This window comes from Lactuca sativa, chromosome 7, assembly GCF_002870075.4.
Source record: "Lactuca sativa cultivar Salinas chromosome 7, Lsat_Salinas_v11, whole genome shotgun sequence".
NCBI classification, from domain to species: domain Eukaryota; kingdom Viridiplantae; phylum Streptophyta; class Magnoliopsida; order Asterales; family Asteraceae; genus Lactuca; species Lactuca sativa.
Genome location: NC_056629.2, coordinates 113,395,577 through 113,406,253, shown reverse-complemented (window position 1 = coordinate 113,406,253; position 10,677 = coordinate 113,395,577).

Sequence of the window (10,677 nt, the reverse complement as noted above, 5' to 3'; positions counted from 1 at the left end):
TGAACTTTTGTGGCACTTATAGTCATTGGTTCTCGTGGTTGTAAGCTCTTGGAATGAAATTTGTTGTTCAACAAAAATCACAATTTCTTCAATAATTTTGTCCATATCAACAAAATTGATTTCCTCCACAATTGCTTCAACAAACTCATCTCCGATCACGAAATTAGTTTCTTCGTCAAGTTCTTCAATAAATTCCTCTTCAACCAAGAAACTTATTCTTTCACAAAATTCCCCTTCTCCATCGGTGTCGTAGATGGGACCAGAATCTTCTACCTCCTCTTCTTCATCATATAGCTTGCGCAACATTTTTGGACAACAACTGAATTCAGAACAAGAACTTAGTTACACCCAATCGGAACTAGGCTCTGATACCACTTATGATGCATGTATGGGCTTGATTTGGTGAGTAGGGTAGTGTTTAGTTAAATTAAGAGAGAATAGAAACCACAAATGATATATGAATGGAAAGAAATGGATAGATTAGTAACAACTCAAGACCTATTAAGTTGTATACCGGTGAAAACAATCCAAGACCTATTGGATTGAGTTCGTATCAAGTCAAGAACATGTCCTAACAGGATAATTTGTGAATTATAACAATAATTCCAATTGAACAAAGGTTTTTTTTCTTAAAAATTCGTCCATTCCTTTTTCCATGCATAAACTTGGCTTTATATGAAGCCTTTATTACAAATTTGGTGGTTACAAGCCAACCAACCAATTATTCATTAAAACTAGTAAATGAAAATTAAGGAAACTCTTGAAATAAAATAAAAAAAACGTCCAAGACATTTGAGGATGAAGAAAAAACGTCTATGCTTCATTAAGGAGCCATAAGAAGCATTAATGAGCCATCAGAAGCATTAAAGTGTAACCCTAATGCACCAAAGAGTGATAAAAACGGCTAGGAGGCTTTATGAAGCAAAAAGTAACGTTTGTAGCACTTATGAATCCTTAAAAATGTTGCCCTAGCCTTCATGCAACCCTAATTCAATTTGTGGGTTACCATGCATAACCCAACCATTGAGCCCAAGCCACCTTCTAGCCCACTAGTAATCACTAATCCATCACCTTTTGGGCTTTCATAATCCATGCATGGATCATCCCCTCCCCCTTTGAAAGGAATTGACCTCAATTCATCAAGTCCATCATCATCAAGATAAGGTGAAAGCTCTCCCACATTAAAGGTAGCATGCATTCCATGGTCTCCTCCCAAATCCACCTTGTAACCATTATCATTTTCAGAATTTGTCACTTCCACACATGTATCATTCCCTCCTTAGTCGAAAGGAATTGTCCTCAATTCGGTAAGAACCAAATTGTGTTGTTCTCCCATGCAAACCTTCCATGACAACAGGTCTTGAAAACAATTTTTTATTGCAGAATGTGACATTTTATTTACTCCAAGCTGGTTTCTTCTCCAAATACACATGTTCTTCAAACAACTCAAAGAACTCATAGAATTGAATCCTAACCGTATCTTCAATTTGTGGATCAAAAACCATTTTCGTACCTTCCCATGAACTCGACCCTGCAAATTAACCTTGCAATAATTTAAATGTTTAATTGCAGTCATTTTAACAAATGGAACATCATTTGTATTTGTAAGTTGATGAGCAGCACGCCCCAATATCACGACTTCCCAATTAAAGAGACACCAAAAGAATATCAGTCCAAACATCACGAGCTCCCTCCTATGTAAATAATTAGGACTTGTATCTTCATATTTTCTCTTAGAAAGATGGTTTGTAAAAAGATGGATACCATCCTTCTTCTTTCGTTCCCAATAAACTTCACGCCATCGGTCTTGGTGTTTTTGAACAATGAATGAAGAATTAACGAAAATATGTTTTGTTTGTGGACAACATAGAAAATTGGCATAAGAGTTGCCACACAATGCCTCTTTTGGTGACTGATTGCTACCACCATGAACATATATTGTTTTGGAAATCATCATATCGTATTTTGGAGGGTACAAAATTCTACCATCATCCAAAAATAATTCGTCTTCTTGTTTTTGAGCCACGAATGAAAAGTCTTCATCTCTAACTGCACAAAACTTTTTATCAAAAGTAATACGCAAGTCATTTTTCTCCTTTTGATCAATGAATGAAGACAAAACAAAAACATCATTATTAAGATCATAATTAGTAAAATCCAACATCTCACCATGCTTCCTCCTCTCACCAAGGTCTTCAAAATGTAAAATATAAGCATTCCATGGTCTCCAAAGTGTAAAAACTTCCCACACTTTGAAACGAACATGAGGATGAAAAACAAATAAATCTTCTTGATCAATGAAGCTTCCAATTTGGATTTCTTTAAGATCTTTAGAAAAGGAGTTATGTTCATAAAAGATATGAGAACATGAACTTTTGTGGCACTTATAGTCATTGGTTCTCGTGGTTGTAAGCTCTTGGAATGAAATTTGTTGTTCAACAAAAATCACAATTTCTTCAATAATTTTGTCCATATCAACAAAATTGATTTCCTCCACAATTGCTTCAACAAATTCATCTCTGATCACGAAATTAGTTTCTTCGTCAAGTTCTTCAATAAATTCCTCTTCAACCAAGAAACTTATTCTTTCACAAAATTCCCCTTCTCCATCGGTGTCGTAGATGGGACCAGAATCTTCTACCTCCTCTTCTTCATCATATAGCTTGCGCAACATTTTTGGACAACAACTGAATTCAGAACAAGAACTTAGTTACACCCAATCGAAACTAGGCTCTGATACCACTTATGATGCATGTATGGGCTTGATTTGGTGAGTAGGGTAGTGTTTAGGTAAATTAAGAGAGAATAGTAACCACAAATGATATATGAATGGAAAGAAATGGATAGATTAGTAACAACTCAAGACCTATTAAGTTGTATACCGGTGAAAACAATCCAAGACCTATTGGATTGAGTTCGTATCAAGTCAAGAACATGTCCTAACAGGATAATTTGTGAATTATAACAATAATTCCAATTGAACAAAGGTTTTTTTGTTAAAAATTCGTCTATTCCTTTTTCCATGCATAAACTTGGCTTTATATGAAGCCTTTATTACAAATTTGGTGGTTACAAGCCAACCAACCAATTTATCATTAAAACTAGTAAATGAAAATTAAGGAAACTCTTGAAATAACACAAAAAAAACGTCCAAGACACTTGAGGATGAAGAAAAAACGTCTATGCTTCATTAAGGAGCCATAAGAAGCATTAATGAGCCATCAGAAGCATTAAAGTGTAACCCTAATGCACCAAAGAGTGATAAAAACGGCTAGGAGGCTTTATGAAGCAAAAAGTAACGTTTGTAGCACTTATGAATCCTTAAAAATGTTGCCCTAGCCTTCATGCAACCCTAATTCAATTTGTGGGTTACCATGCATAACCCAACCATTGAGCCCAAGCCACCTTCTAGCCCACTAGTAATCACTAATCCATCACCTTTTGGGCTTTCATAATCCATGCATGGATCATCCCCTCCCCCTTTGAAAGGAATTGACCTCAATTCATCAAGTCCATCATCATCAAGATAAGGTGAAAGCTCTCCCACATTAAAGGTAGCATGCATTCCATGGTCTCCTCCCAAATCCACCTTGTAACCATTATCATTTTCAGAATTTGTCACTTCCACACATGTATCATTCCCTCCTTAGTCGAAAGGAATTGTCCTCAATTCGGTAAGAACCAAATTGTGTTGTTCTCCTATGCAAACCTTCCATGACAACAGGTCTTGAAAACAATTTTTTATTGCAGAATGTGACATTTTATTTACTCCAAGCTGGTTTCTTCTCCAAATACACATGTTCTTCAAACAACTCAAAGAACTCATAGAATTGAATCCTAACCGTATCTTCAATTTGTGGATCAAAAACCATTTTCGTACCTTCCCATGAACTCGACCCTGCAAATTAACCTTGCAATAATTTAAATGGTTAATTGCAGTCATTTTAACAAATGGAACATCATTTGTATTTGTAAGTTGATGAGCAGCACGCCCCAATATCACGACTTCCCAATTAAAGAGACACCAAAAGAATATCAGTCCAAACATCACGAGCTCCCTCCTATGTAAATAATTAGGACTTGTATCTTCATATTTTCTCTTAGAAAGATGGTTTGTAAAAAGATGGATACCATCCTTCTTCTTTCGTTCCCAATAAACTTCACGCCATCGGTCTTGGTGTTTTTGAACAATGAATGAAGAATTAACGAAAATATGTTTTGTTTGTGGACAACATAGAAAATTGGCATAAGAGTTGCCACACAATGCCTCTTTTGGTGACTGATTGCTACCACCATGAACATATATTGTTTTGGAAATCATCATATCGTATTTTGGAGGGTACAAAATTCTACCATCATCCAAAAATAATTCGTCTTCTTGTTTTTGAGCCACGAATGAAAAGTCTTCATCTCTAACTGCACAAAACTTTTTATCAAAAGTAATACGCAAGTCATTTTTCTCCTTTTGATCAATGAATGAAGACAAAACAAAAACATCATTATTAAGATCATAATTAGTAAAATCCAACATCTCACCATGCTTCCTCCTCTCACCAAGGTCTTCAAAATGTAAAATATAAGCATTCCATGGTCTCCAAAGTGTAAAAACTTCCCACACTTTGAAACGAACATGAGGATGAAAAACAAATAAATCTTCTTGATCAATGAAGCTTCCAATTTGGATTTCTTTAAGATCTTTAGAAAAGGAGTTATGTTCATAAAAGATATGAGAACATGAACTTTTGTGGCACTTATAGTCATTGGTTCTCGTGGTTGTAAGCTCTTGGAATGAAATTTGTTGTTCAACAAAAATCACAATTTCTTCAATAATTTTGTCCATATCAACAAAATTGATTTCCTCCACAATTGCTTCAACAAATTCATCTCTGATCACGAAATTAGTTTCTTCGTCAAGTTCTTCAATAAATTCCTCTTCAACCAAGAAACTTATTCTTTCACAAAATTCCCCTTCTCCATCGGTGTCGTAGATGGGACCAGAATCTTCTACCTCCTCTTCTTCATCATATAGCTTGCGCAACATTTTTGGACAACAACTGAATTCAGAACAAGAACTTAGTTACACCCAATCGAAACTAGGCTCTGATACCACTTATGATGCATGTATGGGCTTGATTTGGTGAGTAGGGTAGTGTTTAGGTAAATTAAGAGAGAATAGTAACCACAAATGATATATGAATGGAAAGAAATGGATAGATTAGTAACAACTCAAGACCTATTAAGTTGTATACCGGTGAAAACAATCCAAGACCTATTGGATTGAGTTCGTATCAAGTCAAGAACATGTCCTAACAGGATAATTTGTGAATTATAACAATAATTCCAATTGAACAAAGGTTTTTTTGTTAAAAATTCGTCTATTCCTTTTTCCATGCATAAACTTGGCTTTATATGAAGCCTTTATTACAAATTTGGTGGTTACAAGCCAACCAACCAATTTATCATTAAAACTAGTAAATGAAAATTAAGGAAACTCTTGAAATAACACAAAAAAAACGTCCAAGACACTTGAGGATGAAGAAAAAACGTCTATGCTTCATTAAGGAGCCATAAGAAGCATTAATGAGCCATCAGAAGCATTAAAGTGTAACCCTAATGCACCAAAGAGTGATAAAAACGGCTAGGAGGCTTTATGAAGCAAAAAGTAACGTTTGTAGCACTTATGAATCCTTAAAAATGTTGCCCTAGCCTTCATGCAACCCTAATTCAATTTGTGGGTTACCATGCATAACCCAACCATTGAGCCCAAGCCACCTTCTAGCCCACTAGTAATCACTAATCCATCACCTTTTGGGCTTTCATAATCCATGCATGGATCATCCCCTCCCCCTTTGAAAGGAATTGACCTCAATTCATCAAGTCCATCATCATCAAGATAAGGTGAAAGCTCTCCCACATTAAAGGTAGCATGCATTCCATGGTCTCCTCCCAAATCCACCTTGTAACCATTATCATTTTCAGAATTTGTCACTTCCACACATGTATCATTCCCTCCTTAGTCGAAAGGAATTGTCCTCAATTCGGTAAGAACCAAATTGTGTTGTTCTCCTATGCAAACCTTCCATGACAACAGGTCTTGAAAACAATTTTTTATTGCAGAATGTGACATTTTATTTACTCCAAGCTGGTTTCTTCTCCAAATACACATGTTCTTCAAACAACTCAAAGAACTCATAGAATTGAATCCTAACCGTATCTTCAATTTGTGGATCAAAAACCATTTTCGTACCTTCCCATGAACTCGACCCTGCAAATTAACCTTGCAATAATTTAAATGGTTAATTGCAGTCATTTTAACAAATGGAACATCATTTGTATTTGTAAGTTGATGAGCAGCACGCCCCAATATCACGACTTCCCAATTAAAGAGACACCAAAAGAATATCAGTCCAAACATCACGAGCTCCCTCCTATGTAAATAATTAGGACTTGTATCTTCATATTTTCTCTTAGAAAGATGGTTTGTAAAAAGATGGATACCATCCTTCTTCTTTCGTTCCCAATAAACTTCACGCCATCGGTCTTGGTGTTTTTGAACAATGAATGAAGAATTAACGAAAATATGTTTTGTTTGTGGACAACATAGAAAATTGGCATAAGAATTGCCACACAATGCCTCTTTTGGTGACTGATTGCTACCACCATGAACACATATTGTTTTGGAAATCATCATATCGTCTTTTGGAGGGTACAAAATTCTACCATCATCCAAAAATAATTCGTCTTCTTGTTTTTGAGCCACGAATGAAAAGTCTTCATCTCTAATTGCACAAAACTTTTTATCAAAAGTAATACGCAAGTCATTTTTCTCCTTTTGATCAATGAATGAAGACAAAACAAAAACATCATTATTAAGATCATAATTAGTAAAATCCAACATCTCACCATGCTTCCTCCTCTCACCAAGGTCTTCAAAATGTAAAATATAAGCATTCCATGGTCTCCAAAGTGTAAAAATTTCCCACACTTTGAAACGAACATGAAGATGAAAAACAAATAAATCTTCTTGATCAATGAAGTTTCCAATTTGGATTTCTTTAAGATCTTTAGAAAAGGAGTTATGTTCATAAAAGATATGAGAACATGAACTTTTGTGGCACTTATAGTCATTGGTTCTCGTGGTTGTAAGCTCTTGGAATGAAATTTGTTGTTCAACAAAAATCACAATTTCTTCAATAATTTTGTCCATATCAACAAAATTGATTTCCTCCACAATTGCTTCAACAAATTCATCTCCGATCACGAAATTAGTTTCTTTGTCAAGTTCTTCAATAAATTCCTCTTCAACCAAGAAACTTATTCTTTTACAAAATTCCCCTTCTCCATCGGTGTCGTAGATGGGACCAGAATCTTCTACCTCCTCTTCTTCATCATATAGCTTGCGCAACATTTTTGGACAACAACTGAATTTAGAACAAGAACTTAGTTACACCCAATCGGACCTAGGCTCTGATACCACTTATGATGCATGTATGGGCTTGATTTGGTGAGTAGGGTAGTGTTTAGGTAAATTAAGAGAGAATAGTAACCACAAATGATATATGAATGGAAAGAAATGGATAGATTAGTAACAACTCAAGACCTATTAAGTTGTATACCGGTGAAAACAATCCAAGACCTATTGGATTGAGTTCGTATCAAGTCAAGAACATGTCCTAACAGGATAATTTGTGAATTATAACAATAATTCCAATTGAACAAAGGTTTTTTTGTTAAAAATTCGTCTATTCCTTTTTCCATGCATAAACTTGGCTTTATATGAAGCCTTTATTACAAATTTGGTGGTTACAAGCCAACCAACCAATTTATCACTAAAACTAGTAAATGAAAATTAAGGAAACTCTTGAAATAACACAAAAAAAACGTCCAAGACACTTGAGGATGAAGAAAAAACGTCTATGCTTCATTAAGGAGCCATAAGAAGCATTAATGAGCCATCAGAAGCATTAAAGTGTAACCCTAATGCACCAAAGAGTGATAAAAACGGCTAGGAGGCTTTATGAAGCAAAAAGTAACATTTGTAGCACTTATGAATCCTTAAAAATGTTGCCCTAGCCTTCATGCAACCCTAATTCAATTTGTGGGTTACCATGCATAACCCAACCATTGAGCCCAAGCCACCTTCTAGCCCACTAGTAATCACTAATCCATCACCTTTTGGGCTTTCATAATCCATGCATGGATCATCCCCTCCCCCTTTGAAAGGAATTGACCTCAATTCATCAAGTCCATCATCATCAAGATAAGGTGAAAGCTCTCCCACATTAAAGGTAGCATGCATTCCATGGTCTCCTCCCAAATCCACCTTGTAACCATTATCATTTTCAGAATTTGTCACTTCCACACATGTATCATTCCCTCCTTCTTCGAAAGGAATTGTCCTCAATTCGGTAAGAACCAAATTGTGTTGTTCTCCTATGCAAACCTTCCATGACAACAGGTCTTGAAAACAATTTTTTATTGCAGAATGTGACATTTTATTTACTCCAAGCTGGTTTCTTCTCCAAATACACATGTTCTTCAAACAACTCAAAGAACTCATAGAATTGAATCCTAACCGTATCTTCAATTTGTGGATCAAAAACCATTTTCGTACCTTCCCATGAATTCGACCCTGCAAATTAACCTTGCAATAATTTAAATGGTTAATTGCAGTCATTTTAACAAATGGAACATCATTTGTATTTGTAAGTTGATGAGCAGCACGCCCCAATATCACGACTTCCCAATTAAAGAGACACCAAAAGAATATCAGTCCAAACATCACGAGCTCCCTCCTATGTAAATAATTAGGACTTGTATCTTCATATTTTCTCTTAGAAAGATGGTTTGTAAAAAGATGGATACCATCCTTCTTCTTTCGTTCCCAATAAACTTCACGCCATCGGTCTTGGTGTTTTTGAACAATGAATGAAGAATTAACGAAAATATGTTTTGTTTGTGGACAACATAGAAAATTGGCATAAGAATTGCAACCCAATGCCTCTTTTGGTGACTGATTGCTACCACCATGAACACATATTGTTTTGGAAATCATCATATCGTCTTTTGGAGGGTACAAAATTCTACCATCATCCAAAAATAATTCGTCTTCTTGTTTTTGAGCCACGAATGAAAAGTCTTCATCTCTAATTGCACAAAACTTTTTATCAAAAGTAATACGCAAGTCATTTTTCTCCTTTTGATCAATGAATGAAGACAAAACAAAAACATCATTATTAAGATCATAATTAGTAAAATCCAACATCTCACCATGCTTCCTCCTCTCACCAAGGTCTTCAAAATGTAAAATATAAGCATTCCATGGTCTCCAAAGTGTAAAAATTTCCCACACTTTGAAACGAACATGAAGATGAAAAACAAATAAATCTTCTTGATCAATGAAGCTTCCAATTTGGATTTCTTTAAGATCTTTAGAAAAGGAGTTATGTTCATAAAAGATATGAGAACATGAACTTTTGTGGCACTTATAGTCATTGGTTCTCGTGGTTGTAAGCTCTTGGAATGAAATTTGTTGTTCAACAAAAATCACAATTTCTTCAATAATTTTGTCCATATCAACAAAATTGATTTCCTCCACAATTGCTTCAACAAATTCATCTCCGATCACGAAATTAGTTTCTTCGTCAAGTTCTTCAATAAATTCCTCTTCAACCAAGAAACTTATTCTTTCACAAAATTCCCCCTCTCCATCGGTGTCGTAGATGGGACCAGAATCTTCTACCTCCTCTTCTTCATCATATAGCTTGCGCAACATTTTTGGACAACAACTGAATTCAGAACAAGAACTTAGTTACACCCAATCGGAACTAGGCTCTGATACCACTTATGATGCATGTATGGGCTTGATTTGGTGAGTAGGGTAGTGTTTAGGTAAATTAAGAGAGAATAGTAACCACAAATGATATATGAATGGAAAGAAATGGATAGATTAGTAACAACTCAAGACCTATTAAGTTGTATACCGGTGAAAACAACCCAAGACCTATTGGATTGAGTTCGTATCAAGTCAAGAACACGTCCTAACAGGATAATTTGTGAATTATAACAATAATTCCAATTGAACAAAGGTTTTTTTCTTAAAAGTTCGTCTATTCCTTTTTCCATGCATAAACTTGGCTTTATATGAAGCCTTTATTACAAATTTGGTGGTTACAAGCCAACCAACCAATTATTCATTAAAACTAGTAAATGAAAATTAAGGAAACTCTTGAAATAACACAAAAAAAACGTCCAAGACACTTGAGGATGAAGAAAAAACGTGTATGCTTCATTAAGGAGCCATAAGAAGCATTAATGAGCCATCAGAAGCATTAAAGTGTAACCCTAATGCACCAAAGAGTGATAAAAACGGCTAGGAGGCTTTATGAAGCAAAAAGTAACGTTTGTAGCACTTATGAATCCTTAAAAATGTTGCCCTAGCCTTCATGCAACCCTAATTCAATTTTTGGGTTACCATGCATAACCCAACCATTGAGCCCAAGCCACCTTCTAGCCCACTAGTAATCACTAATCCATCACCTTTTGGGCTTTCATAATCCATGCATGGATCATCCCCTCCCCCTTTGAAAGGAATTGACCTCAATTCATCAAGTCCATCATCATCAAGATAAGGTGAAAGCTCTCCCACATTAAAGGTAGCATGCATTCCTCGGTCTC